The sequence below is a fragment of the Haemorhous mexicanus genome, chromosome 6 (assembly GCF_027477595.1).
Source record: "Haemorhous mexicanus isolate bHaeMex1 chromosome 6, bHaeMex1.pri, whole genome shotgun sequence".
Classification (NCBI taxonomy): domain Eukaryota; kingdom Metazoa; phylum Chordata; class Aves; order Passeriformes; family Fringillidae; genus Haemorhous; species Haemorhous mexicanus.
The window spans coordinates 39,621,665-39,636,975 of record NC_082346.1 but is presented as its reverse complement, the minus strand read 5'-3'; the positions used below and the strand labels follow the sequence as shown (position 1 = coordinate 39,636,975).

The 15,311-nt window shown below is 38.5% G+C and overlaps 1 long non-coding RNA gene across 2 annotated transcripts; it reads left to right on the top strand.

The window, feature by feature from the left end:
- The first annotated feature begins 255 nt into the window (after positions 1–255).
- LOC132328353 (uncharacterized) lies at positions 256–13,425 on the top strand. 2 transcript variants are annotated; one of them, XR_009486754.1, is made up of 4 exons: positions 256–323; positions 5,829–5,902; positions 8,785–8,912; positions 12,311–13,425. It is a non-coding gene; the product is annotated as an uncharacterized LOC132328353 (long non-coding RNA). The 2 variants fall into 2 exon arrangements; XR_009486753.1 differs by lacking the exon at positions 12,311–13,425 and having other exon boundaries at positions 8,785–8,949.
- Positions 13,426–15,311: the final 1,886 nt, after the last annotated feature.

The window sequence follows — 15,311 nt, the reverse complement described above, 5'->3', positions numbered from 1 at the left end:
GAGGAGGGACGGGGAGGAGAGAGGGGGGCGCAATTACTTTAGCGGTGCAGTGAAAATGATGAGCAGCAAATGTTGCCTTTTTCCCTCCTCCTTCTCGTCCCTCCACCCCCCACCCTCCACCCAAAATGCAAGTCTTAGAGGATTTCTCTGTCTCAATGAAGTAATAATAAAGGCGGCTGACCACAGTCTGGGCTAGCGCCAACTGTGCGGGGGGGCCGGGGGAGTGGGAAGGCGGGGGGGAAGGGGAGGAATATCCCTGCTCCCAGAGTCCTGAGGAGAAGAGGAAGAGTGGAGGATTGTTGCAGCACAAGTTCTCGCTCTTGGTAACTTGCTTTTGCTCTCCTAGAGGCACCCCGCAGCCCCCCTCCGTCTCTTTTCTTTCTCTCTATGAAGGGACGGTTTTCACAAGCGAGGAAATGCGCCGCTTTTGTGCAAAGGCAGAGTTTGTTCCTTATTCTAGGGAGCTGACTCTCCTCCCCTCCTAGTGTGCAGCAATGTTATTGCGAGTCAAACTTGTAAGGTGTGTGCTGTCTATGCACGCACTGATCCCTATTGCTGCTTCAACATATCAATTATAGGGCCGAGCGCTGCGCGGAGCCCCCTCGCAGAGCTCCCCTCGGGGTGCGGCACGCACCGCACCGGCAGCGGCGCGGAGGGGCCCGGCCTCCGCCGCCCGCGGGACGCGCGGCCGCAACTCCGCGGCGCCTTTGTGCCAGCCGAGGCTGCGCGCAGCCCCCCGCCTCGCTCGGCGCGTTTGCCCTCATCCATCTCCGCCAAGTGCTTATCCCTGGACGCGGCACTACGCGGCTCCACCGGCCCGCCGGGGCCGCGCCCCTGCCCGGTCGGGGCCACCCGCCGCCGAGCGCGGCTGGCCGCGGTGCTGCGCGGGGGCGGGCGCCGGGAAGGAAGCGCGGAAAGTTAGGCGTTAGCGCGGGTCGGCAGCGGACCCTCCTCGGTTTTGCCCAGGTGGCTGCCTCGCCTCGCTCCCGCCTTGGGGTGGGTATCCTCGGTGGAGGGGACGCGGAGACCCGAGCCCTCCTCGCCATGGTGCTCGGCGAGTGCTGCGCGGGCCGCTCCCTCCTCCCGCAGCTGCAGTGGGAGATGAGGGGCGATGATCCCGTCCCGCAGGGAGCCCAGCGGCTGTGCCCAGTCAGAGGCAGCAGGGGAACGGCAGAAAAACTCCCTCCTGCAGGAGGGTCCCAGCAGATCGCCTCGCTTCTGGGGGCGCCTCTGAAACCACGGACCTGGAGCCCCAAGCTGCTGATTGCTGGAGCTAAAAAGCGTGGTGCTTGTGGAGAGCTGGACTCTTCGCCAGCCCAGTGAGTGGACAGCTAGAGCAGAAAGTAACACGCTGCGTTACTGCACCTTACACAAACAGCAGCCGTGCTGCTAACTCGTTTCTGAGGAAACCGAGGCTCATACCAAGAGGAGCTGCATGGGACAGAACGCAGGTAGTAGCACTCCAGAATGTGTGTGGCATTGGAAAGGCTATGACAGCATCTCAGAAATGGGCAGAGGTCCCAGGCTGTCCCCTCGCTCCAAAGGCGTTGCAACCTTCCCTGAATCAAAGCAGTCACCTGAGCCAGTCCCCCCTTTTTCCATGCAACTGTGTGCCTTTTAGAGTCAAAGCCTGGCTCCTAATCTAAAAATATCCTCTCATCTTGACTTTTCTTCCCATTGCTGTTTCAAAGCAAATTAAGATACACCAACTTTATGTTAAAACAGAGACTGCATTCACATCCTTCGTTTTAAATAGCATCTGTGTTTGCATTCTGTTTTAATACAAAATGCTTTGGATTGCAGCTAATACCAGGAGATATGAAACTGGTTAGTCCCCACATGTTGCACATAAAAAGAATTCATAATGAGCATCTGTGGGATGTGGAATGGATCCCATGAGTTAACTGAAGACCTCATAACGTAAGAGCTGAGAAGCCTAAGTGAATTATGACTCTCTTTCCTCGCAAGTAGGATTAATTTTCTATCCCACTTATATTCATTATCTATCCTGTTTATACTATGGGGACATCAATTGTTTGAGTGTTAAATATGAAGACTTTACAGAAACGTGTAGGTTAGATAGCTTGCAGAGAAGAGGGGGGTTGTTATTGCTAGGAAAACTGTTATTCAAACTCCATGTTTAAAGACCAATATTAGATTTACCTGCTCACTTTTTTAAAGGATTGCAAATTCCGTGCCTTTCTCCTGCAACATATTTAAAATGTAAGGTTTACAAAGTGCTCTCCATCTGCCTGTGGCCCTCCCAGTGATGTCAATAGGAATTTTGCATGCAGATGAAGGCCCCTATATGGCCTTTAGAGAGCAGGTCAATAAATGGCTGGAGGAATAATTAAAGACTTCTGAGCTGCTCCTTTCCTTTTTCTTACATTATAGTACAAGACTGGCATGAATATAGGCTGGGCTACCACTCTAATTGGCTATGGAATAACACTGAAAGGAATTTAAATGTGGGCAGTAGCCATTTTCCAAATGATCACTCCATTACAGTAGTTTTGTCTGTCAATGTATGGCCAGGCAGTAGAGTGCATGTAATCATGTCGAAGTACCCATCCATTGATTGTCACTCTTTGCTCTACATTGGCAACTCTGAGCAGATTTTCACATTTCAAAGAGACAGCCAGGATGGAGAGGCTGCCTTTAGCCAAGCTTGCTTCAGCTTAGTCTTGAAAGTCACTGCTTTTCATCCATGTAGGCAGAGCCAGGATCTCTCGATATTTAATAAGATCTTTTATGAGTGTTGGTTAATATCTTAAGTGTTAATGTAACTAGAAGTTCAGTCTTGATAACTTTGCTTGTGCAAGTAGACCCACTAAGTCACTGGAAGTACTGACAAATAGTTTTGTATGTAAGAAGACAAGCAGAATTCAAAGAGAGGTTTGTGAATGTCTAGAATACATAATAGTTTTCTTTGCTGTAGCTCTTAAAAAACACCAAATAAAAAATATTATCTCATACTTGAAGAAAACTCCATTTTGATTGTTTGTAGCTTTTGTTCCCCCCAAATTAATCATGATGGTAAAATCCAGTAGGAATTTCTGAGACTTACTTTGTACACCAATGAAAATGTTCATCATCAAGCTTATGCTCTGTGCCATATTAAATAGTGTGGACCCAATTTGCCACATATTTCACCAGTGCTACAACATACCATGATGGATTTAATTTAATTTGCTGCAGCGTGGTAGCATAAATGAGAATAAACCCCAATATATTAAATTTACTTTATTTCTCATTTTGGTCAAATTATTGACAGCTTCTGGTGTCCGAGTGACATTGTTTTTGTCTCAATACCACGTACTATTGCAATATATGCTGCAAGTTGCTTTAGTATTGATTAAGCAAAGAAATATTTTAATTGAGTACTGCTGTTTCTTTGTGCACTAGACTTTCTTCTCAGGCAAAAACATAGCAAAAATAAAAATTAAAACTACATGACAATATGTAATACAATAACATTTCATATTTATGCTTTTCATATACCGCTCTATCACAATTATATATTATATCTTTATTCGCATTGTCGGTATACTACTGTTCCTTTCACAGGTGAAAAAATATCTCTTCTCTGGAAATTCATTTCCATTTACTTAAAGTTAAATGGTTTGACTTTGAATTTTCATTATCTGCTGTTGGAAGGAGCCTGTGACAGGTATGAGAGAGAATGCTACAAAGCTTCATTGTATCATCTAATTTTTGCTTCACTTTAGTCAGATATCATTTAGGTAGAGAGTAAAATAGTATACATAGAACAGGATAAGATAGAACAAAACAGAACAGAAATAAAATGAAAATAGGATATATAATGAATTACAGTAGAAAAATGCCTTTATCTTGAAGTGATTTTTTTTTTTTTTAGTTATACTGATTCCTCACCAGTGAGAAAATTGAACTAATTTTATATAAAAGGAATATGTCATAACAGGATATGGCATTTATCTTCCTGAGATAGGGGTGACCTCATCATTCACAAGTGGTGTAGCTATGAATGAGTAATCAGCCTCCCCACCCATTAAGTGTAGATAAAGTCCACATCTTCTATCTAAGTATTAAATATTCGATTTATTATTTTACAACTCACCATCTCTACAAGTGTTCACTGACTGAGGCTTCGGTTGCTGCTGCCAGTATGTATTGTCAGTGGGAAGCAGAAGAAGATCCTCAAAAGGTGCCCTGTATAATAGAGAATGAAAGATGAGAAGGAAAATGAAAATAACACATGAGAAAGAAACAAGAGAAAATGGACCTGCAGGAAAAAATATTATGGGCAGAACAGGGATATGGAAATTCTTTAACTGACCTATACTTTTGTTGTCTGTAATATTCCAAGAGCTTTCTAACATACAAGCAGTGAAAATATTTTTCATATTAATACCTCACATATATCAGCTACTTCCTATCTCAAGTTATATTGCTCAAGTTATTCCCAGAAGAATTTATATATGTATAATGTGAGAGAAATATATAGTTAGGAAAAAAATTCTTTTTACTATTTATCAGCAGTGCACATTAGGGAAGAGCCACAGTTAAAAAAATACAGTTTATTTCTAGAACTATATAAGATAACATAATTTTCTTTTTCAAATGATGTCACGTGCTGCATTTTGTTTTCAATCCTTTGTAAAAGCAACGAGTGCAGTTTAAAGAAAATATTCCAAATTTAATTTTAAATCCAAAAGAACTGTCTGTTCATCTGTTTTGAAGAAAAAGCTCTAAATAGAACAGGAAGTCAGGAAAAAGACCATTACAACTTAAGTGAAAGTTCCCAAATATTTTCCATCCTCACCATTGCTTGACATGCATTCATGGTTGGAAAAATGAATAAGGGAAATGTCTTTTCTGAAAGATTTTGCTAGGACTGAAGGGCAAGTTTAAGGTAGCCCCTTCCCCCCACCCCACCCTCGTATTTAAAAAAAAAAAAGGAAAAAAAAGCAGGCAGAGAGTAAGATAGAAGGAAAGTGCCTGGGGAACACAGCATCACTATCGAAATCATAAAAGATGTATAAGGACATCAGTGGAAGAACTAGAAAAACTATTAGAAGAATGCCCTACAGGGCTATCCCAGTGGCTCAGCGATTAGTTCCCTGCGCTGCCGCTGGGAGAACGCAGAGAAGGGCTGAGGCTAATCCTAGGATCTCATTCATTGGGGCTGGCAGCTGAGAGCCCTGTGAGCACGGCCGGCCGCAGTGCAGAAAGGCTGAGGCACTGCTCACACACCCAAAGTGTGCACCTAGGCTGTGCTCAGACCGCTGAAGCTGCCTCAGGAAGGAGTATCATGTCTTCCCTACCATCAGTTTGTTTTATTTTACTCTCTGTGGGAAAGCAAAGGAGCACCTCTGGCCCACCATGTAATGACAAAGGACCGGTCACCTTCCGAGGCTGGAGCATCAGTGTTAAAGTCAATTTCTCTGGTGTTGTGTACTTAGCTCTGGCCCTAAATTTTAGTGAGTGAGTTATCCCTTAGCACCAGAGGTTTTCTGCAGTGTTGATCACCCACAAATTTTCTAGCATCTTGAGCAGATTGAGAGGCAGCCAGCTTGTTTTTTCAGACTCTACCTTCTTCTACAGATCTGTGATGTTCTGCTAGGCGGTTTTAGCACCTGTGTTTTCATTTCCCATCTCTTCAAGATCAGTCTTATGTCTCCAAAGTAATCTGCTACTTTACTGACATCAAATTAGGACTATGGAGACCACAACTAAATTTTGCTGCTTCCACCTCCTCAAAAGCCTCATTCATGCCACACAGCCTGATAGGAAGCCTTATTGGAAAAAGTGGAATACCAAATCAAGTAGGTGTTTTTTATCTCCAGGGCTTCTAAGAAATGCCATCATATTATCCTGTGTTCTCACCACATTCAGATTTTTGGTCCTGTTCATCCATAAGGTAAGTGAAACTTTAAAAAACACAGAGCTAGTCAACACAGTTTTTTTCTTTTATCTATGTGCTTGCATTTATTTGTAGCCTCTGCCATTGCTCCTAAACAAAATAATTTGCAGAAGCACCTGTTAGTGTGTCCTGGAAAGTCAGGATCAAAAGACAGCTCAAGGTTTTTGACTGCACGTAGAGGAGGATTCTTACTCCTTCCCTTACTAAGTGGTCATTCAGAAGGAATGGAAACCAAACACGCTCTCTTTCTCCTATTTATTTTCCGATTAACAAATCCAAGTTAATGATACATAAAGCAAAAAAAGCATTGAGCTTTCACTCAGAGTTCTTTCAGACAAGCCTAGTACAGTCCAACACCGCCTTTCTTCTTTGGTGGTGTCTGGTAGTGCTCTGCTGAGTCATGCAGCAATGAGCATTGAAGGAAAATATTCCCATGCCTGTGTCTTATCTCCTACTGTCCAAATTGCATCCAGTGCAGTTTAAAGCTGTGCTAGGTCCTCAAAGGCATGCTTCTCCATAGCTGGTGTGAAAGGGCTTTTTCTGTTTTAATAGAACATTATTTTTCCACTCATTGAAGGCAGTGCATTGTGTTCCTGTGCAGCAGTCCCAGGTGGGCAGCCACGTACGTCTGTGGCTCTGCTAACAGTTTCTGAAACTTCAAGCATACCTAAGAATCAGAAATAAATACTTTGATCTTTGGCCTAAGTGTTTCTCTAAAAATAATTAAAACTTATAAGGATGTAGATATGTGTCAAAAACTTGAATGCAGGCTAGCCTGTTTGAAAATGCATCATTGTGCAGGCATAGGAATCTCTAACAGAGTCCTGTTCTTATTAATAACTATTTATTATTCTGCAGTTTCAGTTCACCCTATGAGGATGATTTTCCAAATTTTTTCATTCCTTTTTACTTTAATTCAAGCATCAAGCATACTCACAGGTGGTATTCAAAATTTAAGCATATATCTAATCTTACTCTTTAAATTTCAAATTTCTCTTGGGTAAAAACCAGCAAAACCTTCCTAATATGTTTATATGGTCTATCACAAACCTTAAAGAGGAAGCTTTATTCCCTTCGAAGATGGACCTCCATCCACATTACTTGCATTTCTATTGTTGCTATCCATACTATAATAACTATTGAAAATAACTACTGAAGTTATATGCAGCACCTGAGAAGGGTCCTTACATTTCACACTTCAAAATTCTTTTCTTGGGGACTTAATTTTGACAAAACTGGAAAACAATTGGTTAGAAGACATCTAAGTCCACTGCTAGACCTTGATTTTAATTTTCTTTCTCAGAGGTAGGGTAGCCCACAAACCGGCCATAAATTCTACCAAATCTGGTATGAGTTGAGTTAGTTTCTTTTTTTCTTCTTTGGCTGTAAGAATTCCCACCACCTCAAAGTGTATTTCCATTATCGGAAAGTGGTCTAGACTGTAGTTTGTATCTAAATAATAGTTGAATGGTCCATTGGTTTAAATATACTCAAGAAGGCTACCTAACATTCTTGACTGTTCACTCCCAGTGTATCACATTACCTCACTTTTGTATTAATGAGTGGACAACACAGAAAACATCGTTGTGACTTTTGAGACTCAAACAAGATTAGGTATTGGCAACATATTGGATGGAGAACTTCTGGACACTCTGAAGGAAACAGATAATGTGATTTTGTCATTGTCAATAGATGTGTTAGGCATTTCAGAATTAAGCCACTATTCTCTTCATTATACAATTGAGGCAACATATATTTGGCTATAGAGTATCTATTATTTGGGTATATATAGATGTCTATTGAAAGAGAATTAAAATTTCTCTTAGTTCAAAATTCATTAAAGAGGCTTTATTGTACATTTTTTATTTTTGACCCAATATGGGACAAAATGCATTTTACTAGTATCTCAGTAGGACAGGTTGGTAAAAAATATTACTTATTGATGGTATGGCTTATTTCTTCTCCACACATATGACAGAAGGAAAAACAACAGGAACTCCTCCAGCAAAATATCATTTTTTTTTTAAATTTGTTCTTCATTTCAGGAAAAAACCTCCTACAGATTCTCAAGAGCATTTAATTTAATACAGGTTTGGCTTTTTTAGTACAGAACAAAAAGAAATATCAGAGTGTCCATACAAATAGGTATTATAACAACAGCAACAACATCTGCACAATGTCAGAGTTTATTTATAATTGCAACATGTAATAATCACTATTTATTTCTTCCCTTAACTGACTTAATCAATATTTTTTCCTAAAGTAATTTAACCATATGGAGATAAAAGCTATCATACTGGTAGAAGTAAAATTTGAAAATTTTGATAATATAGCAGTAATTCTGAGATTCAAATGCAATCACTAATTCATTAAAAAGTTACAGTTTGTGTTGGATAATGGTACAAACAGTCCATGCTATTTTCTGTGCTGTCAATTCAATAACAACTTGTCTATATGCCAACCAAGCACAGTGGCTAGTTTTATCTAGAATATACTCTAATCTGTTACTCTTTCTTAGGCAGAACTTGATTCTAATCAGTTTTAGTCAACTGTTTTCAGTTTATAAATAAATACAGAGGGTGAAAATGTGCATAATAAAGAATATACTATATGCAAAAAAGTATTGAATTAATAAAATGACTAAAGCTGATATATCAAACACCTGAAGAAAAAGAAAAAGAAGGTCAAGATGTTTCTTGAACTCATTGTACACCTTACACTTTTTATGGTATGCATTAATAATACTTCAAAGTTTGCGTAACCAAAGATGAGAAGAAGAATGTTTCCATTTAAATAGCAACAGTATTCTTAAATTTCAGAATATTCTTATGAATCCTTGCTATTTTCACTAGCACTGCTCTTTTACCTTTGCTTTTTAGGTGAAGAAGAGTCTGTGACTGGGAATAATGCAAAATAATTTGACTTTTGAGAGACTCTAAACTCTTCAAACCATTGTTATAGCAGATGATGCTTGACAATTGCCAATCATTCTGTCTTCCTTTTACTTGTAAGTTCTGATATCAGTAGGAGACTGTGTACATGCATTCATATGGTGCTGTTTGGTTTGTGGATCACACATGTCTGGAGTTAATTTATTTAATGTATCGACTTTAAAATATCTGCTGTCTTCACTGTTAGTTAGAAAGATCTTTAAAACTTGAAGGAATATCCCTTAATATGGCTTACAATGAAAACCAGCATTTGGGGGAAAAGAGAAAAGAAAAATAAAGCATACTCTATACATGCTATGTGAATTCTAACTTGAATGTACCTTTATGAGTACCAAACAATATTTCTCTCAGTAGGAACTTTATTTTGATATTGTTGATTATATCATACACATATTATTCCATAATTTAAAAAATAACATCATTTTGCAAGCAGATGCCTAGTGATTTGTTATTAGGTCCAGTTATGACGCTGCAAGGTGATAAATTGGTACTAATCTTTCAAAAGGATTCCAGGGTTGAAGCCTCACTGTCATATATAGGCATTAGGATTTGACTCTCCTGTTACCTTGGAATGTTAGGCCACTGGTTTTCATGCACAAGTATTCAGAAGTCTAGTCAATCCAGAATGGAGACCATTATCTGAGATTCAGTCCTTGTTTGGAGAGTAAAACTGGGGATTTCCTGAGGCTGCATGCTGTGAGAAGAGAACAGGGGAGGCAAAGATGAGTCAAGGCCTTTTCCCACCACCAAGTACTGAAGCTAATGTGCAATTGAGTCTCTATTTCTTTGCTCAGAATTACTGTAGATGTTCTCTTGTGGAGAGATTGCTCAATCTAAAGATGATTGTCGTTACACAGCCATTCAAGTGAATTAGTGCAGGGAAACAAAGAGGACTCACTCCATCACTAATGGACACAAGCTGTATGCAGTGGCTGACTGATCTCTGGCTGCTCTGGTGTCCCAGCCTGGATACCAGCAACAGTGTCTGCTTTGGATAGCGGCAGTGGGTGCTTTCCTAACAGCTAATTATTTCTGCAGAGTGACAGTATGATGTTGATTAAAAATATATATTAATATATATGGTATATTATACCTATAAATATATCTTGCCTGATTTATTTGGTCTGAGCTCATCTATAAATTGTCTGGCTTCTGAAGGAAAATGGCAAAATTGTCTTGCATTTAGAGGGATAGATTTCAAGTTAAATCAGAGGTTAGAACAAAAAAAAAAAAATCCGAATGAATAACAAACTCCCAAGAACTCAAACAAAGCAAATTTTAGTACATGAATATCAGAAGACGTGTATGTCTTGAGCAGAGGACAAGCCTAAGACATGGATGGATGGGAAATAAAGGTTAGGTGATACTTTTCCTCTGAAAAAACAAGAATAAGAACAGTGTTCTAGTACAGCATAGTGGTTAGATTCTCAATAAGCCTGATTCAGTCATGAATTTGAGTAATGGAGATGCAGTCTGTTTCAAGCAAGGAAGAAAAAGAAAACATACTCCCTGTCTCTCAATTATCTCCATTTTCAGTTTAGTTTCAAGGAAGAAATTAAAGAAATCCAGCATCTCCTTAAAAATTAAACTGAACAAAAAACCCCAACCAACCAGTCATCCAAAAAAAAAAAAATCAAAAAGCAAAAAACCCAAACAAAAGTGCAAAATGAAACAAAAGCAAAGCAAAAGAAAAGAACTCCACACAAAATTAGGCATCATCAAAAAAAACCCCCTAAAACAAAACAGCATTCTCAAAATACACACTTACATGCCATTGAACCTTTCATATGGCTTTCATGAAGATTAAGAAGGAATGCTAATCCGTTTGGTTTTAATATGTCATTCTGAGTTTTTAATTTTTCCCCATGCCACCCCAAAAAAAAATTATAGGAGAGTACTACATAAAACTCTGGAAGATGCCTCTTCCTTTCCTAAGAGGTACTATTCAGTACTGCTTATCAGTAAGTCAACTACAATCGCAAGAAACAAGTTTTCACTGAAGTATATTGATGTTTGCTTTTGTCTTTATGAGGTGCTTGAACATTCAGTCTTGAAAGTATGATAGTGGAATGAGTGGCCTGATGCTGTTAAAAATTACTACTAAAGTGAATCGAGAGTAATTTTTAATAGTGTTTCATTGGAATCAATGGGCCAGTATTATCAGAAGTGAGTCTCATTGGAGTTGTGGAGATTAATTTTTTTATGTGGAGTCACTGAAGTCAAAGGTAACAGGTTGCAGAAAGTTAACCCCACATTCAATTACATTCAATGTAGCCTCATCTTGTGGCAGATAAACCACTTTATTAAGTACGAGACTGGTGTATCACTTTCACACAATATGTTAGAAAAACCCACTAGGGCAGTGTTGCAGAGGATGGTGAGGTAACTAGTGCAGCTAGGCTTTTAGGATAATTGCACAATACCACTTAACAGCACTGATCACATACTACTACAGCATGCTTTCAAGTGAAAAATATTAGGCAAGATATCCTATATCCTATATGCTTTGAACAGCGCCTCAAGCTCTTGCTTTTGCTAGATAGTCATGAGAATAAGGCTAAAGGACTCTGATGTCTCATCCAGAGGGCGGCAATTGGAAAAAGACGCATGCACTGCCCCTCTCTCTGAAAACTAAAGAAATGAGAGCAAAACTACCTTCTACTTCAGTGAAGCTTTAGAGGGTTTGCAACATTTGATTAATGGAGAATAAGTTTAGCTACTTATATAGAAAAGCAATCTTCAAAATTTTTTAAACTTAAACATAATTGCAATTAACTTCTAAAAACGTTCAGAGGAACTTAAGTAAAGCCAGAAGATGCACAACTAGAGGCTGTTATGTTTTGTATGAATCCAAAATGAGAGACATCCTTTGCTTTACCGTTCCATGGATTCAGTCATTCCACAAGCACCACTGTATAATCACATTACAGTAGAAAACTGTGTCAATGGAAAAATATATAAAAGCATGAATCAGATATGTGAAGGTAAGTATAGAGTTTAAAATGATTACATATTGTATAATTTATGTGCAGTTTTAGGTTTTGGGATTTTTTCCCTCCACAAATCTAAAATATTCTCTATAATCTAGATTTATTTCCTATCAATGAAATATTATAATACAAACTCTTTTAGTACAAGTACAGCAATTCCAAGTTTCACTGGATGCTTAATATTCTTTATATTCATTAATGTCTTTGCAGCTCAGAATAATTCTGTAATTGTGGGACCCCTGGAGTGAAAGTATTACTTAATGTCTCATCCACACTGGGACAAAGGACATAAGTCATCTTTGATGTGTCTAGGGTAACAAAAGTTAAACAAAATATTTTGCAATGTAGGACTTAAAAAGTCTAAATCAGATTGTAGATTAGGTCTCAAATCTATCCTCCCAAACTCCAGGTGGGCAGTGATGAGAATGAAGCAGGAAAAATGCTAAATATTCTGTCTCCTTCAGTTCTAACAGGTGATTTAGTTCATTCTGCCTTAGCTGCTGGAAGCAAATCAGATATCTCAGTACTGAAGACATTTCTGTAACTTGAAAGTCACACCAGCATGGAGCATGCTTTTCAGGTCCACTTGGAACTGTTGGCTCCTGACCAACTACACTGGTACAATACTCTGCTACACTGCTCACACTGATGCCAGCTCCCTTTTGCTGCCAGCTCTCCACAAAGGTTGTGAAGAATTTTTATCTGCTCTTGCTTGGCCTTGTGATGCAGATTCATAGAAACAGGTAGTTGCAAGGAAATACCATGCTTTTTACCTTTTTATCTTAAACATTCTCTTAGATTGTTTTCATCATAAAAGTAGTCATTTAAAACTTTTTCTGTCTTAAAAAAAGAAAAAGAAAACACCCTAACCAATATTGTATATCTGGAGAGATTGTTAAAAAAGCTCTCTTCATGGACTTACTGAAATATGGGATAATCAAAAATTATTTTGGGAGAACATCACAGTCAGTCTTGGGCAGGCCGCTGAAAACTGGCTTACTGGTTCTGGCCAAGGCAAGTTCTGTGTCTTAGCAGCTGTGCTCACTTCTTCCTTGGAGAACATAAAGGGAGGACAAGTCACAATCCCATTACTTTCTGAAGGATTAATGTTACTGAAAAAAATAATGAAAAATATGTTTTGACAGTTTAGTACCTTTTGAAAAAATAATTGAAGTTAGAAAGTTAGATGCCAGGATTAGTCAAATCAATGTGACATGAAATGGCAGAGACTATAAACCCTAAAAAGAAAAATCTTTTATGGTAACTTTATCACAGTGTTCATCGTAGAAGGGCATATATATAATTATGTATGCATGGTAGAACCCCTGTAAAGTAATAACTTTTAATGAATAGCCCTGTTAAAATAATACATTTCTGGGCACCAAACCAAATATGTACAGGAATACAGTGCAAACCTTCTGAATAATAAAGCAGGAAACTAAAAAAGAAAATAAAGAAAACTAACAAAAAAGAACATTTAGTAGGAAATTGGACTGATGCGCCTGCTTATGTTAATACCTGTACATGTTTTCATGAAATCAAAATAAATTTGATAAAAGAGACTTTTGAAAATACTATGTGCTGTACAAATATAGTTTAATAAAAATAAAAGATTTTTCCATAAGAAGGTTGATTCTAATTTCATCTCTTTTGCTGATTTCAAAAGAATTATACCAGGAATGCATCTGTTCCTTTTAGAGTATTTGCTTCATGGTAGTTGTATGTTTTGTTTTATTAGGAAAGCATTGCACACTTTGATAGAAAACCAGTCTCTGATCAGCAAACCTTATTCTACTTAAAAAAGCTTTACCTCATGGAGTGCTTAGATCCATGTTCCTAAATAATTTTATGTACCCAACTCCTTTATAAAATGAAAAAGTGATACTACCTAAGTTTTAGATCTTCAGTGATACTTGATTTTCTGAACTTCAGTGAGTGCCAAGGTCATCAAGTCTCAGTAGGCAGCCAGCATATTGATGCTTCAGACATATGCTGTCATTCTCACATGACATTCAGCCTTTTCCCCTGAATTTGGGAGCCAAAGCTGCTGACTAAATATAGCCTGAGAATGATGGGAGCAGAGCACATGAATGTTTGTTTAGTTTTGCATAAGAAATTGACTCATGGGGAGGGTCTGGACTTCGAAGGACCGTGTCAAACATTGCTTTCCTCCCTGAGCAACAGGTTACCAATGTACGAGATCCTCAGGAATGTGATTAGCTTATTAAGACTTTCATTAAGGTTGTATCTTCCAGATCTCCAGTCCTGAGATCAGATCAATTTGTTGCTGAAATTCATTCTCTTTTCAAAAGGAGACAATGCCTCTAGGAGAAGGGGGAAGTGACCCACCTAGTGAGCAACCTTCTTCTACATGACAAAAAAAATCTTAAACCAGAAAACTTCTCAAAAAACACAGGAAAATTAAAATTGTAGAATGGATAGCAAGGTGTAAGAAAGAAAGAGTAGTGTCAAATACTACAGAATATGAAAACATCATAGTGAATTAATTTTATAAATTTTATTTTGGAGGTTAAGTATTTCTTGACTTGATAAGACTGTAGTACTGGTTTCAGTGTCATTTTTGTGCTTCACGAATTTATTTCACTTTTCACACAATCCTATTTCAAAAAACATGTATTACTGAGAGATTGTTGAAAAGATTCCTGGAAAATTTGAACAGATGATACAAGAGTTAAAGCTAGCATTGAGAGGTAGTGATGCTCCATATCAAGTAAATTAGTTTATTTTACATCTCTTTATGCTTTAATCCAAACCCAGGACTACCTCCATTTCCCCGTGACGACTGTGAGACAGCTTTCTGCCATGGTGACTTGTTCTGAATTTGTTTGAATTAGGAGGCAGGGCTTTGGATCTATACTTCTATGGATGAAATACAGCAGATTAAGTGATTCTGAGCTGCCAGCCTCAGCCTCTATCCTTCTATCTGTTTTGGAGCTCTTGTGATTCATTGCCATTCTCCTGAAGTCACAGAGAAAGGACAGACGGTTTTAATTACCATCACAAAAAAAAAATCCCAAAAAACTATCAGGCATATGGAGATAACAGCCCAGAATTTTTACGAGACCTTGGAGAAGTTAGCTTGCCAGAATTTGAAACCCTAGAAGTTGACTTATTTTAGCTTGGGAGAAAATTTCCTGAGCCTCTGATTTTTTTTTTTTTCCAGAAGAATCTGATAATAAAATGACTAATATATGACCTTTGCTTAGAAATGGATGAGAGAGAAGATGTACAAATAACAATACCTGAAAAATAGTATATATTTATAAGAAGTAATTACAATTTATTCTCAACTGCATTTTAAAGCCCATCCTCATGAGACTTGCTTGAAGTTGTACTGTTTTAGATTGAAGTCACCAAAATTTTATTGCACCAGAAAGGATTGGGTCCTTGATAACAACTTTATCATGGCAAAAAGGGATTTCCACAGTAACATATGACTTAAAT